This window comes from Sapajus apella, unplaced genomic scaffold (genome assembly GCF_009761245.1).
Source record: "Sapajus apella isolate SASKATOON/1434 unplaced genomic scaffold, GSC_monkey_1.0 scaffold11, whole genome shotgun sequence".
NCBI classification, from domain to species: Eukaryota; Metazoa; Chordata; class Mammalia; order Primates; family Cebidae; genus Sapajus; species Sapajus apella.
Window position 1 is genome coordinate 24,135,791 of NW_022436951.1, and position 19,184 is coordinate 24,154,974.

At 36.4% G+C, this 19,184-nt stretch overlaps 1 long non-coding RNA gene across 1 annotated transcript; it reads right to left on the reverse strand.

The window, feature by feature from the left end:
* Positions 1–283: 283 nt before the first annotated feature.
* On the reverse strand, positions 284–18,886 carry LOC116552332. The gene is made up of 3 exons (XR_004269330.1): positions 18,875–18,886; positions 4,753–4,759; positions 284–392 (listed from the first exon to the last, which is right to left on the reverse strand). It is a non-coding gene; the product is annotated as an uncharacterized LOC116552332 (long non-coding RNA).
* Between the last annotated feature and the right edge of the window lie 298 nt (positions 18,887–19,184).

Consider the following 19,184-nt stretch of genomic DNA (forward strand, 5'->3'; position numbering starts at 1 on the left):
CAACACTTTGGGAGGCCGAAGCAGGCGGATCATGAGGTCAGGAGTTCAAGACCTGCCTGGCCAGCAGGTAATCCCAGCCACTCAGGAGGCTGAGATAGGAGAATTGCTTGACCTCTGCGGACAGAGGTTGCAGTGAGCTGAGATCATGCCACTGTACTCCAGCCTGGGTGACAGAGTGAGACTCCATCTCAAAAAACAAAAAATTACCTAATATTTTCATTAGAATAATTACAAAATAAATCTAACCCTTAAAAGTTATTAATTTTTTCAATAAGCGTTTATTTTAGCTTTAGAGGTACACGTGAAGGTTCGTTACATAGGTAAACTCATGTCATGAGGATTTGTTGTACAGATTATTTCATCACCCAGGTACAAAGCCCAGTACTCAGTAACTATTGGGTTATTTTCTGCTCTTCTCTCTCCTCTCACCCTCCACTCTCAAGTAGACCCTAGTGTTTATTGTTCCCTTCTTTGTGTTCATATGTTCTCATCAGTTAGCTCCCACTTATAAGTGAGAACGTACGGTATTTGGTTTTCTGTTCCTGTGTTATTTTGCTAAGGATAATAGCCTCCAGCTCCATCCATGTTCCCAAAAAAGACATAATCTTGTTCTTTTTTTTGGCTGCATAGTATTCCATGGTGTATATGTACCATATTTTCTTTGAGGGGCATTTAGGTTGATTCCATGTCTTTGCTATTATAGTGCTGCAATGAACTTTCACATGCATGTGTCTTTATGGTAGAATGACTTATATTCCTCTGACTATATATCTAGTAATGGGATAGCTGGGTGGAATGGTAGTTCTGCTTTTAGCTTTTTGAGGAATTACCATATTGCTTTCCACAATGGTTGAACTAACTTACACTCCCTGTAGGGTATCATAGTTTCCTTTTCTCTGCAACCTCACCAGCATCTGTTATTTTTTGACTTTTTAACAGCCATTCTGACTGGTGTGAGATGGTATCTTCTTGTGGTTTTGATTTGCATTTCTCTAATGATCAGTGATATTGAGCTTTTTTTTTATGTTTGTTGGCTGTGTGTATGCCTTCTTTTGAAAAGTGTCTATTGATATCCTATGCCCACTTTTTAATAGGGTTGTTTGCTTTTCTCTTACAAATTTGTTTACGTTCTTTATAGATGCTGGATATTAGACCTTTATCAGATGCATAGTTTGCAAATATTTTCTCTCATTTTGTAGGTTGTCTATTTACTCTGTTGATAGTATCCTATGCTGTGCAGAAGCTCTTAAGTTTAAATCGATCCCATTTGTCAAGTTTTCCTTTTGTTGTGACTGGTTTTGGTGTCTTTGTCATGAAATCTTTTTCAGCACCTGTCCAAAAATATTAACTATGTAAGCGTTTACTAATATGTTGTCCTTGAATCTCCTAAAATAGGTTGGAAAGCTATATATATATGAATAGACTTTTCCCAGATGAAAGAATTTGAGCATTGAAGATGATATTTGAGTCTTGAAGGTGTCCATGACCTAAAGGCCATTAGCACTTGCTAATAACAAAATGAGAAACTACTTTAAGTGTCATTTTTATTTATATCAATCAATGTTTTGCATCTTGATGCTAAAATCATCTGGAACATTACCTAAAATGTAAGTGTGACTTTAAATTTAAACCTGTTTATTGGTCCCAATAATAAAATATATAACAACAACAGTAAATATTTTATAGCAATCACCATCTGCCAAACAATGTCCTAAGTATTTCATACATAGACTCTCAGCTACCTGCTGCAATAACCTTATGGACTAGGTGTATCATCATCACGCTTCACAGATGAGGACATTAGCATTTAAGTGGCTTGCCAAGATGAAGCAGCTAGCATGTCACAGCGGTAGTGTTAGTGCCAGGATTCAAACCCTTGCTCAAGAGGCTGCTTTGAACCAGCACATACGGTTGTCTTTCAAACCATGTATGCTTTCAAAGTATTCCTTTCAAAAATTCATACTATGAAAAGCTTACATCTATTTTTTTAATCAATTTGGTCATCAGAATGCAATTTACTTGGGTTAACATCAAAACAGGTATTATCACTTATACTGACATGCACTCTCAGCTTCAATAATCAACTCTGATGTTAAAAAACTTTTAAATATATATTTATATCGGTTTTTCAATGTACCTTCTGTTAGGAATACTGGAATGAAGTGATTCTTTATATGACTCTCCTACTGCTTTGCATTGTAGTATAGCCATAGGATAACCTGGAATGATCTTTTCTTTTGGTAGTTACACAATTGTGAACAAGGTAATCACTATGTAAAGTTCTTCTATAACTTTTTATATGTCTTTATTAAAATTGGTGTTATTTTTCATTTGTTCTGTAAAAGCCACATTATTTAATTTCCCTTAGATTTAGCTTGATAATGACTATATCCTTGAACCGATGATGATATTTTAAGGATAAGGCAGCTATTTTAGAGCTGCAAATGCCATCATGTGCAATGAGAAAAACTTTGGTCAATATTTATCTTCATAGAGCTGGTATCCTTCTATAGTAGAAGCTGAAGTATTCCTTCCTCTATAAAATTGTTTCATATGTTAAGTATCTACTTATACAACGGGAATATAGTATGTAACTAAGGAATAGTTTCTGCTTCCTACATAAAAAGACTTAAAAGATTTTTACTTTACGTTTTCATTGTCTGAAAGATAAGTTATAACATCTTGAGGTTTTCCTTGTGTTTGAGACATCATAGAGATTATTTCTTATCACTGAGCCAGATGCAGTATTTTATAGAGCTTGAATTGATAGAGAATTTAGAATTTTGGTCTCAATTTTTTTCATCATCATTTTACTTTATATTTTTAAACATTCCTCATTTTTTTCTTTTTTTTAAATTATACTTTAAGTTCTGGGGTACATGTGCAGATCATGCAGGACTGTTACATAGGTACACATATGCCATGGTGGTTTGCTGCATCCATCCCCCTGTCACCTACATTAGGTATTCCTTCTAATGTTATCCCTCCCCATATTTCGTCCAGAGTTGTTTGCTAAATTGGTTTCCCATTTCTTACCATTAGCATGATACTGCACCAACCAAATGTTTTTTACTCTGCTATTTATATGCCAATCTTCCCATTAGACCTAATTTAAATTCAGAGACTGAAATGTGTTGTCTATTTCTTCCTGACACCATTCCAGGTTACAGGATGGTGACTGCCACACAGTAAGTGCTCATTAGTTGGAAACTGAGTGCCTTAGGAAGACTACAGGTAGAATTTTACCAGAATTCATACTATGGAAAGATTACTTGGGTGAAGAGGTGAAAGAGGACAGGTTTTAGAAAATGAGAAAAAGCCTCATTGTAGAAAATAGCATTTGTGTTGTCCTTCAAATGGTGAACAGGACATTTGTGGGATAAAATGCTAGAAAATGGACTTGAGAGGAAATGTTGAATATAGATAAATAATGGAGAAACAGTATGGAAGAAAGAAGAATTACTCCTATCCATCTAGAATAGCAGGAAGAACGTGAAAGGCAAAAAAGGTCAAGATCACACTTTAAAACACTCTGGAGTTTAACAGTTAGATTTATTTTGTAGGTAATGTAGTAACTGTATTTGCATATTGCATAAGCATAAATTAAAAAACCATTAAAGGATTAGTCTACCTTTTTTTTTTAATTTAAAAGGAGGATAATTTAAACAGCATCTAACAGAATGCCTTGCACACAGCAGGAACACAATGTATTTTTGTTGAACAATGAATGAATTAATGAGCTGTATTTCAGAAAAATAATTTTTGCAGAATGTGGAGGTCAGAAGTAAAATTGAGAGTTAAACAATAGTTTAAGCTGGATTCTGTCTTCATCCTAAAGGCGGTAATAGCAAAATGGGCTACACATTTTTAATGATCAGCATGAGTCAATTCCCATCAACATAAGGTGTTATGAACTAAATGTCTGTGTACCCCCAAAATCCATATTGTTGAAGCCCTACCCCCCAAGGTGATTATATTAGAAAGGGGGGTGTTTGGCAGGTAATCAGGTTTAGATGAGGTCTTGAAGGTGTACCCTCATGATGTGATGAGAAGAAGAGGAAGAGACACCAGAACGTCTCTTTTAAACCAATTGAGGACACAGTGAGAAAGGGGCTATACACGAGTCAGCAAGACCTCACCAGACCTCGACCATGCTGGCAGCCTGATCTCAAACTTCACAGCCTCCAGAACTGTCATTTAAGCCACCTTGTCTCTTGTGTTACAGCATCCTTCTGTGGTCTGAATTTTGGTCACCTTCTCCTCAGGCTCATATGTTGGAACCTAATACTCATGGTGATACCATTAAGAGGTGAGGCTTTTGGAAAGTGACTAAGTCATAATGTTCCAATCTCATGAATGGGATTACTACCCTTATAAGAGATAAGTAAACAACCCTTTCTTGCGCAATATGAGGCCTCAACAGCAAGGCACTGTTTGTGGAGCACAGAGTGAGCTTTTACCAGACACAAAGTCTGCTGCCTTGATCTTGAAATCCTCAGCTTCCAGAACTGTGAGCAATACATTTCTTTTGCTTATAAATTACTCTATCTAAGGCATTTTTTGTGGCAATCCAAATGAACTAAGACAGCCTAAACTAACTAAGAGGCAAGGATTACCAAATAAAAATGTATGTTACTGGGCTTGCAAAATTATGGAATAGATATTAACTGTGACCATGCGTAAAAATGTTCAGCCCTTTCTGGCCCGTAAAATCTATATCACATATGATGAATGGGAATGTATTTGATTGACTTACTCCCTTTTCATCTTTTCAGACATGCAATACTTATACATAAGAGGAATATAATTCCTACATACTGTTTTGGTCTTTTTTAACTTTACTGAAAACATCTCTTCAATAGAATTTAGATACAATTTCAATATAATAATTGTGTGTGGATAGGATCTATAGGATAGAATAATTAGCCATTCTATTCTATCGATTTACCAGAAATAAGTTGCATTCATATTCTTTGTTATGTTTGACAGATTCCCAAGTTAGTTGGATTAGGAGATAATTCACTTATCACTTCTGAGTTAATGAACTGCAGAAATATTTTCCTCTTTATGGTTTTAAGTCTTTCTGTCTAATTACTATTTTCTATTAAGTTAATTTTTGTATGTGGCAACATAATGATTAGGACAATATCTTCGTCCTTTATTTTTGCACAGAGGTCAATAATTCAGAAATATGATCTCTTTCTCAGACCTTCAAACTTCTCCCATGATAGGAAGTTTTGTCATTATTATTCATGTTGTATCTGTAGTCAGGGGTTAATAAATGAAAAAAGATTGTATAAAGATTCCATATATCTATTCTATAGTTTCCTAGGACTTAGCTCTCCTCATTCTTTATCTGGATGTGTGTAAGCTTAATAGTGTTCTTCCTTGGCTCCCTGTGCTCATTAGCTTTCATAACTAAGGCACAAGAATCAAGTAGATTACAGAAAGCATTGCCTCTGAAGCCAAATATTCTGGCTTACTATTTTGTTTCTGCTATTTTCTACTTCTGGAATCTTAAGCCATTTCTAGACCTCCTAGGATCTCAGTTTCTTTACCTCTAAAAAGTGGATTACAATAGTACCCTTCTCATAAGGCTTTCGCGCAATTAAATGAGTTCATACACACGGAGAGCCAACAACTGTGTTCTGTGCTTACCATTAACCGTGACTCTGAGACTTATCTATCATCAGTGTTTTATCTCCTTTTTGTTCATTTTCTCAGATATTTCTTAGACTTTCATTCTTTCAGGTTTCACTTTCATGCTAATAATTCTCAAAGCATTTTTGTAACATCACCTCATAGATTTGCTACAATCCATATTTCTACCTAGAATATCTTGACTGAATTCCAAAATTTAATATGCTTATAGTTGGCAAATTATTCCTAATCCAAGTTATGAACCTTCCCTATTTCACTGTTTGTGTTACTACCACTAAGTGATTGTTGGTTTAGAAACCTAAAGTCATTCCCTCATGCATTATATTAAATCTTATATTTATTCTTCCCTCAAAGATCTTCTTATTTTCTATTTTTATATTTGCCTTTAATTAATCCCATCCTCTTCTCTCCTTACACCATTTTATGACTAAATTTGTGAAATCGCCTTCTAAAGCTTACCTTGTTTTCAATTCTATTTCTACTTTTTGTTAACTTTCATTACATTATTAGGTAAATTATTCTATAAAATAATTATTTAATAACCTCCTTTGGTTGGCAATGTATAATAACATTACCATCTCATCCTAAAACTCAGTTTAGCATTAAAAGGCATTTCCTGATTAACCACAATTTATCTACCAGTTTTATTATCTTGTTTCACTGGTAAGATTTATGTGAAATTGTTAGATATGTTTTATGTTACCCGGAGAGCTTGTTATAATGCAGACCCTTGACCCTTCCTCAGAGATTCTTATCATTATATAGATCTAAGGGGCCTGCATTTCCAAACATCGAAACAATTCACTCCGTAACAGGTTGTCTGTGAATCACAATTTGAGATATACTGTTTGGGATTCTGCTTTAAAGATCTTTTTAAATCCTGAAATATAGTATTGCCAGGGAAATTCCCCAAGTTAATAAGAATTTACTCAAGATAACAAAACTCAACATGGAATGATATGTAAGTATTGTGAAATTATAAATAAAAATATGTTAAACATATAAAAACATTTGCCATGCTGAAAAGAGAATTAAAATTGGAAGTCTTAATTGTGTCTTCATTAACTTTGTAAACATCACGAATCATTGAAACTCTCTAAGTTATAGTCTATTAGTTAATAAATAGCCTGCCTGCAACATATAATTGTTAAGAAGATCATATAAGAAAAAAATATATAAAATGTTATCAAAATCGCAATTCACAATAAAACGAACTGTTTTTATGATACTGGTGTTTTGAACCCCAAAGGATTTTTGAACATAAGGAGTTCAGATTACAAACTTCTAAGAAGTTTATATTGATTTTTATTCAAATACATACCATTATTTAAAAACACATAGTTAATAAGTCTAGCTTCTTGTTTACATACATGGAAACAAACTATAGGGAACATTAGATCTGCAAGGATTTTCATATTTCTAGGTATTATGAAGAATTATAAACTAAAACAATAATTAAATATCCTCTTTAACATTCAGTCTTAGTGTCTATATTGAATTTGCCTTATAAGGATGCCTGTTTATTTAGCAAAAAGTACTATATACTTTAAGCCAATCTGGTAAAAACATCAGAAAATAACTTGGAATGCACAGATTTAATTGTTCTTGGATAATTTGATTTCTAGTACAAATAATTTGAGTTAGGCTTCACTGAGAAGTAAGATTATCTTACATTTAGAAGAAAATATTGAAGAAAGCCAAATCTCCTCTCCAACTGGACGTTGTTGTGGACTTTAAAAATCTGACTCTGTGCCTGGAAACTTTAATAGAGTCTTAGAGTGCTGTTAAACTGAAACCTGAAATAGTGACTATTTATTAAGCAAAAGCCAGTTATAAAAGCTGCACTCTATTGCCAGGTAAGTCAATTACACTTTCAAAGTAATTTTCAGATTTCTCAACTGTTTCTCCTAAAATTAATTTTAAAATATAATCACTTTGTCACTGTGATTTTTAATTTTAATTAGTATGTCATTTTATCCTTAATAAAATAACCTATAAATTATTGATATTTATACTTAATTGCAAATAAAGAACTCCACAATAAGTTAAATTTAATTTCCAGTTATAAAATTAATTGTAAGCATTTTACTTTTCTTATGCAATATTTTTTTATTCAATATATAATGTGTGATATATCCTTGGTACCAAGTATCATTTTGAGTAGTAACAAACATGTCACAGCCTAGGAACTGTTATATCCAAATAGGAAATAATTAATACTAAAAATGCCTTTATTTTAATAAGATATTTAGTTTGAACAATACCAAATGCTATGAATATTTATAGCATTTTACTTACTTTAACATCCTTGGAATAGTATTCTTAATAAAGTCTTCACTTCCTCCCATTTTTCATCTTCAAAATATTGTTCTTATCATTTGTCTTCCCCCAGCCTCAATACCACATGCAGTTAACAAAAGATCAGAAACGAAATGGTTAACAGTTTATCCCCAGGCACTGACAGGAATGTGTTTTATGATGTTACACAGGAATTGTCATGCACTTAGAACATTCTACAAGCAAAATAGCAAGCTAGCCTAATATTATAATCTATTTTTTCTGTATTACTTAAAAATATATTTATAAATATAAATATCAGCTATTTAAAACATATTTAAATTAAACTACTTAAAACACTATTTAAAAAATAGTTGCACAGCTAAAGAGGCAAGAATCATCAAAATCCAAATATTTATTTCATGAAAAGGAATAATCCATATCAGATCTAAATACTATAGGTTCTCTAGATATATATATATATATAAATGTCTTAAATGTAATTTTGAGTGTCAAATATCCGTAAAAGATTTGTCCCCAAGCATTTTATGAGACTGTGTAATTGAATGATATTGCAATAGTCCATAGCAATGAAAAAGAAATGAGTTATACTACAATTCACTTGAACTTTTTAGTTAGAAAGCAAACAATGTAAAATAATGTTAGAAACTAAAACTACAATGATTGAAACCAAACTGTCAACTACTTTAAAAGTTAGAAAACATGATATATATTGTGCAGTTTTCCCATGACCTGTGGTGTCCTGTGTTTGATTAAACATTGGCATTGTCTTCCTCATCAGCAGTATCTTCAAGTAACTACACAGATTTTGTATGCATGAAGAGGCAGATAAAAATTTTGTGTAAAAATCAAGTTTATGACTGTGATATGACCAAAGGAAGGACAAAAGAGAAAAAAAAAAAAAAAAAAAAACAGGAAATTTTGAATTCCATTAATGTAGGACAGTTCTGATAAATATGGATTCTCTATAAATGTTTTCAAGAAATCTAATTTTTCATACTACTCAGTGACAGGAGAGTCTCAAACCATATTCAGGAAAGAGAGACACAGTAAAACTGTAATCCCATGCTTTGGAAATTAAACTGTTTAAGTGTGAATTTTTGTCTGATAACTTACCTGTTGTGTGACCTTGAACAGTTTACGCAACCTCAAAGTACTAAATCTTCTTCATGCAGAAGAAGAAAATGAGATATATTGTATTTTTAGTCACCTTTATATCCAATGCATCTTTAATCACCCTCCCTTTGGAAAAAACTATACATTCCCAGCATGTTGAACTCAGGCATGACCACGTGACCTGTTATGACCAATGAAATGTGTATGGAAATGGCATGTGTATTATTTTTAAATCAGAGGAGCAGTCCAGGGTTCTCAGGGGCTGTGTCCCTCTTCCACAATGTCTGCCCATGTCCTTCAAAAGACATGGAGTGGAGCCTCAGTAAGCCCATCTCGGACACAGAGCATAAGGGAGAAACCTTTGTTGATAGGCCACTGATATGTACCAGTTGTCTGTTAGCCTGGCTGCAGCTTAACCTAGTTTACCATGGTTGAGATGGGAGTATTCACCGGTGTTGATACCAAACCCTGATGAATGCAATACAGAACTGGAAGGGATTGACTATAGAATAGAGATAACAATGGAAAATAAATTGATGGAAAAATCTCATTTGAATAACAATAATATATTGTTTCCATGCAATCAAGCATTGCATTGGTAAGGTTTGCTTTTTTATCTCTATTTCTCCATATTGTCATTGTTCTTTTCTCATTATATATTTCCATCTTTTATGAGTAAAAGATGCCAAATCATTTTTAAAAAAGAGAGACATAAATGACAAAACCATTCTAAATGTTCTTCATCCTGTTTTAACGTTTTTTAAAGCTATTTTTAAAACATGGAAATGAATGTGATATTTCATATAGCCAAGAAATGCGATAGCCACTGAAGAATCAAAAGCAATTTGTTATTTTAATTAAAGTCATTAAAATCATAGTTGTTAACTATATTAAATCTTTTATAGATTCTTTATAGAGTTTAATAGGGATAGAGGGACAAATCATTGAATAAATAGTACTTTTGTCAAAGATATAATAGGTACTAAAATCATTTAAATGATAAATATTAATTTTATCTGTTCCTCAAAACCATACTTGTACAAATTTCTAAATTTTTGGATTCCTGTGTAACAGTTCTACAAGGAATATATTCATTAACTATATTAACAACCAAGGAGTTTTGGGCAATGGCTGTGAGCCAGAATATTGGTACCATACAGATTCCAAACACCTCTTAAATAGGATTCAAAATCTTGACAGAAAAGAATAACAAATAGCCACTGATGTCCCGGATATCAGAGAAATTGGCTACAGAACATTTTTTATACCAGTAAGTAGAAAATCATATGTTTAAGAATGATAAGTGTGCAGTAAAATGCCCGAGTATCTTCATGGATCTTCATGTTCATATTTCTTCCGCATTTCAGATCAAGTCTTGCTAGCCCAGTGCTTACTTTTGCTCCTACTCATCACGTGTAATCCATTCAATTTCCCAAATACTGCTCCCCTTATATGCATGGCTGGAGAGGAAAGGGAATAAATATAAAGCCTGTTAAGAGAGACAATCAGAAATTCCAACTGGCTTGGAATAGGGAGGGCAAGTTTCTTACTGGAGCTTGAACACAATGTCCAACCGGCAGAGCACAAATTGTAGAGATGAGCAGGGAAGTGAAATCAGAATGTCTGAGAAAGAAATCTGGATGGTTTGCCAATGGAGGTAATTGCAAATCAGGACCTGAGGTAAGTAAACTAAACTTAGGGAATTCGCATCAAAGGGATAAACACAGAGCACAGTGTGTTAGACTACTCATGACTGATCAAAACTAGATTTTATCTGCCTACTTTAATATCTGAAATGAAAGAAAACTTCATATTAAAGGAGCCAGAGAGTGAAAATGTTATCATTCCCAGTATAAGCCTTATTCCCTAGATCCAGCAGAATACCCTTTCATCTTATCTATCTGGTCCTTTACTCCTCTTTTTTATTTGCCCCTTTAAATCACATTGTAGATAAACTCACCTTTTTCTTTCTCCTGTATTCTTGACCACACTTAGGTCAGCCTGGAGGAGACAGTATGCCATTTCCACCAATGCTCTCCTAAGGAAGATCTGCTGTGTTCTTGGCTGCAGTGGCAGGAAGGTAAATAGGCCCACTACTTCCCAATGATACTTCCCTCAATGCTGACTAATATGACTAATAAATTTGTGTCCTTACCCAAATTTCATTTGGAATTGTAATCACTAGATGTTGAAGGAGACCTGGCGGAAGTCATTGGATTATGGGGGTGGTTTCCTCTATGCTGTTCTGGTGATAGTGGGTGAATTCTCACAAGATTTGATGGTTTTATAAATGGTAGTTTTTCCTGTGTTCTCATACACTCATTCTCTCCTGCAGCCTTGTGAAGAAGGACGTATTTGCTGACTCTTCTGCCATGACAATAAGTTTTCTGAGGCCTCCCCAGCCATGCAGAACTGTGTGTCAATTAAACCTCTTTCCTTTATAAATTACCCAGTCTCAGGTATTTCTTTATAGCAGTGTGAAAATCGACTAATACACCGTTTGTCTCCTTCTTTTTCTGGTCCCAGTGAATTCAAATAAGGCATGTGTACTGGACATCATAAAAAGTGTGATGATTTTGAAAAGAAAATGCAGAATGTTACTGGATCCTTTACCAAATGTATTTTTCCTCAATCTAGGAGATTTAAAAAGTTGACCCTTGAATAATGTCATGTCAGCTGGGAGATATAGGATGAGGAGGAGTTGGCTATGAGAATAGAAAAAAAAAAGAAAAATTAGAATAGCAGGAACAGCAGTGTTTTCTGATATTTTTGTAGTCTCTCATGTTTGAAAATAATTATAAAATGAAGGATTTCCAACTATCTGAAGAAAGCCATTCAATAAATGATAATGCACAAGCCTAACAAATGATCTATGAAGAGCCTTTTAACATGAAAGGTAGAGAACAAGACCAATGAGGAGGGTAAGGGATAAAGAGAAAACAGACTGTGCAGGGAAAAGAAAAATTTAAAACTACAACAACAGTAAGGGATCATGAATACTCTTAGAGAGGCAAGATACTCAAACCATTTTTAAAAGAAAAAGAAAAGCATTCCATGAAAAGGAACATTCAGACAACATGTGGTCACAGCAGTGGGGAAAAAAAAAAAAAAAGCCTGGCAGGTTTGGGAAGTATAATAGGAAATATAAAGGCCCCGAAAGATGTCCAAGTCCTAATCCCTAGAACCTAAGAGTTTATTAAATTACATGGCAAAGAGGAATTAAAGCTGCATAGAATTAAAATTGCTAATCAATTGACCTTAAAGATAGGTAGAGCTGCTAGGATATCCAGGTGTGCCCAATGTAATGACGTTTTTAAACATGGAAGAGGGAATTCCAACGTGCAACGTGAAAATGAGTCAATGGGTGATTGCTAGCTTTAAAGATGGAAGGCAGTCATAAACCAAGAAAACAAGCAGGAAGCCTCTAGAAACTGGAAAAAGCAAAATGATCAATTCTCTTCTGGAGCCTGCCCTAGGGCCTCCAGGAAGGAAGGCAGCTCTACTGATGACAGTAGTGGGAGGCAAACTGGTTCCTAGGAGGGGAGGGACAGGTCCCTGGTGAGGTCCAACATTCAAGCCAGGAATGGCCTGAAACTTGGGGGCTGGGCTACCATTTCCAGGTGGAGTTCACAACCCAGAATGGGAACTTCCTTGATGCCTCTTAGCCAGTTGGATGGTTGTGATAGTTAATACTGAGTGTCAACTTGACTGGATTGAAGGATGCAAAGTATTGATCCTGGATGTGTCTGTAAGGACTTTGCCAAAGGAGATTAACTTTTGAGTTACTGGGCTAGGAAAGGCAGACCCATGCTTAATCTGGTTGGACACCATCTAATCAGCTGTCAGCATGGCTTGAATATAAAGCAGGCAGAAAAACATGAAAAGACTAGACTGGCCTAGCCCCCCAGCCTGCATCTTTCTTTTGTGCTGAATGCTTCCTGCCCTCAAACCTTGGACTCCAAGTTCTTCAGTTTTGGGACTTGAACTGACTTTCCTTGCTCCTCAGACTGCAGATGGCCTATTGTGGGACCTAGTGATTGTGTGAGTTAATACTTAATAAACTCCACTTTGTATATCTATGTGTCTATATGGATATATCTTCTTACTTATGTCCCTGTAGAGAACCCTGACTAATACAATAGTGTTATTTTTCCAGGCCCACCTATGGCCACCCATAGATCAGTCAGCACATAGTTCCTCCCAGCCATGGACCAATCACCCTGCACTTCCTCCATTCTGAGTCCATAAAAACCTTAAACTCAGCATGACTCAGACACTTATTGGGACTACCTGCCTGTGGATAGGAGCTTTCCATTTCATATCTCCTCTTCCCTGAGAGCTGTTTTCTTGCCCTGTAAATCTCTTCTCCACCTTGCTCACCCTCCAGTTGTCTGTGTAACTTCATTCTTCCTAGACTCAGGGCAAAAACTCAGGACCCACAAAACAGTGAGAGCAAAAGGAGCTGTGACTCTTCCCTGGCTGGCTCATCGAGCTTCGGGAGGGAGCTAAGGGGTCTGTAACACTATAGCCAGGCACCTGCCCCATGCGATGGGAAGCAGTGGCAGGTCCAGGCCAGCCCAGGAGCCATGGGTTGGAGCTGAGTGGCAGGTGAAAGAGCTGAAGCACAAATGAGCTGAAACACGCTCCCCTCCCCCTCCAAACATGCCTCCCTACTCACCAAGATGCAGGCAATTAGGAGAAAAGAGCTGCAGCCCTTTTGGGATCCCAGACCTCAGGGCTCCCCAAGCCAGGCCTCTGACATTCTGTAACACCCTCTTTGGAGCTCTATGGTTTCTTATATCTCCAACCTTTCAGGCATCACTGCATTCCCCTCATTCAGACTTTAGTCCCCACAGCAGGAGTCACTTGACTGTGTTTAGTTCAGCTACGGCCTCTCATGGAGCCAGAGTCTTTGCTAGTACCTGGAGCTACCCAATCTGCTGCAGCAGCCAGCATGCCTGACTGTGTGCATTGCCTGGACCCTGCATTCACTCACTTATACATCCCTCGTGGCTGCATGCCTGACTCACCCTCGGCAGGCATGGGATCTGGTCTGGTAGTGCAAGCTGAGCACAGCCTGCTGGGCCAAGGTGGCAGAACAAGTCCAGCGAATGCAAGCAAAACTCAAACAGAGGTGCCACTGGCCATAGAGGTTTCTGGCTAGCAAAGCAACACGCTGAGGATCCTGTGACACTGACAACTCGATTTAGCTCAGTGAGACCCATTTCAGACTTCCAGCCTCCAGAACTGTAAGGTAATACATTTCTTTTGTTTTCAGCTACAAGTGAGTGACAATTTGTTATAATAGCAATATGAAACTTATATGGAAGGTAAATTTCAAAAAAGTCTCAGAAATTAGAAAAAAATAAATAAAAATTAATAGAGAAAAGGTAAGAAAATTAGATGATTCCAAGAGGGCCAATATCCAAAGAACAAAAAATGTAATTAGAAAATGAAGGGGAAGAAAGAGTCAAAAAAGTTTCAAGAACATTTCTGAGAATTAACATACATGGGCTTCCATTTATTCCAATAATGGAAGCCCATGGACTGAGAGGGCTCAACCGTCACAACAACTCACACACTCAGATGAGTGCACTTGAGATAGTGCTGGATAACAAAGTCATCTCTAAAAGTCAAATGTTGCCAGGAGGAAAGCTGCCCCCATACTGTTTCAGAGCTAGAAATCTAATGTGTCCTGGTCTTTCTTATTTTATATTTATAGACCAAGCAAAGATCCTGAAAAAAGACCCCAGGGAAATGCCCAGCAGAATCATACAGTAGTTCTATCTGCACTCATAAACTGACGTATAACAGCAATTTTCTATTACAGTTTAAGAGAGTCCAGGGCTCTTTCTTGAGACTAATAGTAATTACAATGTGAAAAAAGCACTCTTTACATCAGTTAAACAGTGGTGTCAGAATACAATGGACTGTTCCATTAAAAAGATTCATCTCTAACAAGAAAGAATTTGCAAAACATTTATGCATATACAATTAGAGAACAAGTTACTTGTGATAGAATAAGATACTGGGTCTTTGTGTAAAAATGAATTGAGGCATTGAGTGGATATGAAAATATAAAATAAAATATATATGTATATATATTTTCCATCTGCAAAGATTGATGAGAGACTGCTAAAAGTAGTTTCTTCTTGAAAGCAGACCCAGGGAAATAGAGAGCAGGAGTCAGAGGTAGACTTTTATTGCTCTACATATTCTTTTTCATCTATCCATTGCCTTCTCACCAAGAAATAAAAAAGTTTAAAGTGTTCTCAAAATTCAAAAACAAAAGGAAAGGAGTAATAAAGTGTCAACACTTATTAAAGAATCAAGTGATAAAATAGTTGAAAATAACACACTGGATTTAGTGACACAAAGGTCAGCAGTCACCATAGAAAAGAAGAAAATTTACTGAAGTCTGAGGGAGCAGAGTAGACAGGGGAGCAAGTGGGAGGTGAAGAAGTAAATACAGTGGGTATAGAAGATTTTATCTAGATGTTTGGTTGTGTAGGATAGATAAATTTGGGATTATGGGGGAGAAGTTAAAGATGTTTTTGGAAGAATAAAAGAAAGTGTTTTAAAATAGAAAGCCATGGGGAAAAAGGAAATTGAAAATACAAAAACAGAAGTACAGAATTCATGGCAGAAGCACATACCCTACTCTTTTGAAACTTGGTGAGACTCAGGTAAAGCCTTCAAGGGAAAAAAACGTGCAAGAGCTGCAATGCCAGGTTGAGTATAACTTACAAGATAAGTAGGGAGAGGAGGATGGCTACAGTAAAGAAAGACATTAGGAATCAATGTCCAGAGTATGTGGAGAGAGAGAGAGAGAGAAGGTGAGAGAGAGAGAGAGAGAGAGAGAGAGAGAGAGAGAGAGAGAGAGAAGGTCGGAATGGCAAGAGAAAAGGATACAGAAGGAAAAGAGAGATAAATCGCTAAGAAAATTGTAAAGCATGAAATAGGGTAAAATGATGCTATTATCTTAACGTAAGCATTCCACTTAAGGCAGAAACTGTCTCGGTTCATGATATGGTTTGACTGTGTCCCTACCCAGAATCTCATCTGAAATTGTAATTTCTATAATCCCCACATGTCAAGAGAGAGACTGAGTAGAGGAAGGCGGTTTCCTCCATGCCATTTGCAGGATCGTGAGTGAGTACTCATGAGACCTGATGGTTTTTGTATTTGGTAGTTCGGCCTGCATTCACTCTCCTTCCTGCCACCTTGTGAACAAGGTGCCTTGCTTCTCCTTGACCTTCCACCATAATTGTAAGTTTCCTGAGACCCCACCAGCCATGCTGAACTGCGAGTTAATTCAACCTCTTTCCTTTGTACATTACCCAATCTTGAGCAGTTCTCTATAGCGGTGTGAAACGGACTAATACAGTTTGGGTCAATAATACGGGAACTTATAGAAATAAAAGGTGAGCCCTGAGGAAAGGAGTTAGCAAGCAACAAGAAAGATTAAACTCGACTGCATTGGGAATATAGCAGAATTAATGGAATAAAGAAAGAAAGAGAATTGACCCATGTAGAGGGAGAAGAGTGACTCAGCAATGTGCTGAAGTAGCTAAAATGAGTTTGAGAGTTAAGAATGCCTCATCTAAAACCAAACCTCGGGAAAGAAAGAAGGAGGTGACTTAAATTAGATGTACATAAAATGCCAAACACAGTGCTTGGCACATGGAAAGCTATCAACAAATGTAGCTATTATTATGGGGATCTAAACGTAATGAAATGATAGGGTTCAATTTTGAGATTTTTTTTTTCTTTTTGTATTTACAGCTTGGATTTAAGCTAGTAAAGACAAGGAGGTTTTCTTTAGGTTAATAAAAAACAAGGAAGTGTTGAATAACAAATAATAAATATTTCACCTTCAATTTTAAACCCATTTTGCCACAGGGCTAAGTGCTAATATCTTTGGTATCATCAAATATCCAATCTATTGACCACACGATCAATCTTTAGCAATTACTTTGAACCTGTCATTCAATCAAAGCAGCTGAGTCTTATGCCTAGTTCTAGACCTAGCACAAAACAGGAACATCATCATCCATCCTTAAAATAAACCACTTCCATAAAACAGATGCTTACAGCCAGAGTTGATCATGAGAAACTAAATTTTCTGGTAATACACTGACATTTTGAGATGATATTAGGCTTTTAACAAGTCATGGGATAGCATTTTGGAAACAAATTTCTGTATTTTAAGGAGCAGAGAAATCACAGAAGACATAAATGGTATTAATAAATTTAGACATTATTCTGCAGTTAATGATAGTTTGTTAGAGCAGAATAACAATAAATTTTAGTAGTTATTTGTTTTAAGGATGCGTCTTCAATGTTGTAAATAGATTTCTTAGATCCAAGTCTATAGATAAGGAAACTGATTGAGAGACTATAGCCACACGGATGAAAGCAATAATAAACATTTGAAAATGTGAAAGATGGAATCAACAGATATGGGACTGAATGAGCATGAGAAGTGAGAGTGGGAGAAGATAGATTTATGCCTAGATTTCTAGGCATTGGACTGCATAGCAGGGGCTGCTAATGCCTAGTGTCCCTTCTATGGCACTAGAAACATCTGTTCAGTTGGGTTCAGAGCCACCTGAAATAATGCTACATTAACCAGCTTCCTCTGAAGCTTGCTTTGGACATGGGACTGAGTTCAGAATTCTAAGCAGTATTAACACATGCAACTTAATAGAAGCATTCTTAAATTGAATCATAGTGATTTTTTTCTACTATCTTATGTGATGATTGATGATGATGTTAGTTGAAGCTCTGCCGGGTATCTGTGACAATGCTAAACAGGAGAGAAGTGCAGGGGTGGCACAGGAATAATCCAGAAGAAAATGATTTCTAAAAATGCATGGAACTGTCATACAAGCCTGGAACTGCTGACTTCTGGCCTTTTTTACATAACAGAATAAAATCTAGGATGGTTAAGCCAACATCAATTTGGGTTTTCTGTCACATTCATCATCTTAACCAATATAGCTATCTCTATTTATGTTGATATCACTCAGTGCTAAAAAATACAAAAAGAAGGAGTTTGTCAGGGAAAGAAAAGGAGTTCAATTTTGCATACATGGAATTTAAGTTGCTTATGAAACATTCAGATGGAGATGGCAGTGAGATGAGAAGCGGGCCAAAGGCAGAGGCTACTGTAAAGTGAAAAATTAAGAATCTCATACAGAAATAAAAGCCAGAGGCCAGGCGCGGTGGCTCACACCTGTAATCCCAGCACTTTGGGAGGCCGAGGCGGGTGGATCACGAGGTCAAGAGATCGAGACCATCCTGGTCAACATGGTGAAACCCCGTCTCTACTAAAAATACAAAAATTGGCTGGGCATGGTGGTGCGTGCCTGTAATCCCAGCTACTCAGGAGGCTGAGGCAGGAGAATTGCCTGAACCCAGGAGGCGGAGGTTGCGGTGAGCCGAGATCGCGCCATTGCACTCCAGCCTGGGTAACAAGAGCGAAACTCCGTCTCAAAAAAAAAAGAAATAAAAGCCAGAAAGTATCAACATCGCAATAACCAAGAGTGAAGTGTGTTTCAGGAAGAATCAAGTGATCAGCAAGGACAGACGTTCAAATGTAAGGTAAGTAAGCAGGGAAGCGTGTCTCTTGAATTAAAGGATAACAAAGTTACTGGCTTCCTGGGCGAAAGCAGTTTCAGTAGAGAGGAGGCAGGAGAAGGCAGATGGCCAATGAGTTGAGGTCTGAATGACAAATAGAGACAGGCAACGCAGTGACGTGGTCCCAGCCTCATCTTGCCCACTCTGAGGTCCAAACCTTCCTCCTACATAGTGAACTTGGTGTCCACCCTTTACAGCCATAGCACAATACATGTCTTCTTGCTTATTATTTTGTAATTCAGTTGAATTTTGTCTACTACCTTACTTCTTGTACACACTAAATTTTGTAGCCATACAGATTTTTGGCCAATCTTTGTCCATATCTCACCATCCTGAGCATTTCCACCATTCCGCTGAACAGCTATTCCAGATTCAGTCTAGTCTTTTAAAGTTCCTAACTAATCTTTAAATCCGTAATTCTGCAAATAATATCATTTACTACTTCATAAAGCAGGATTTTCAACCTA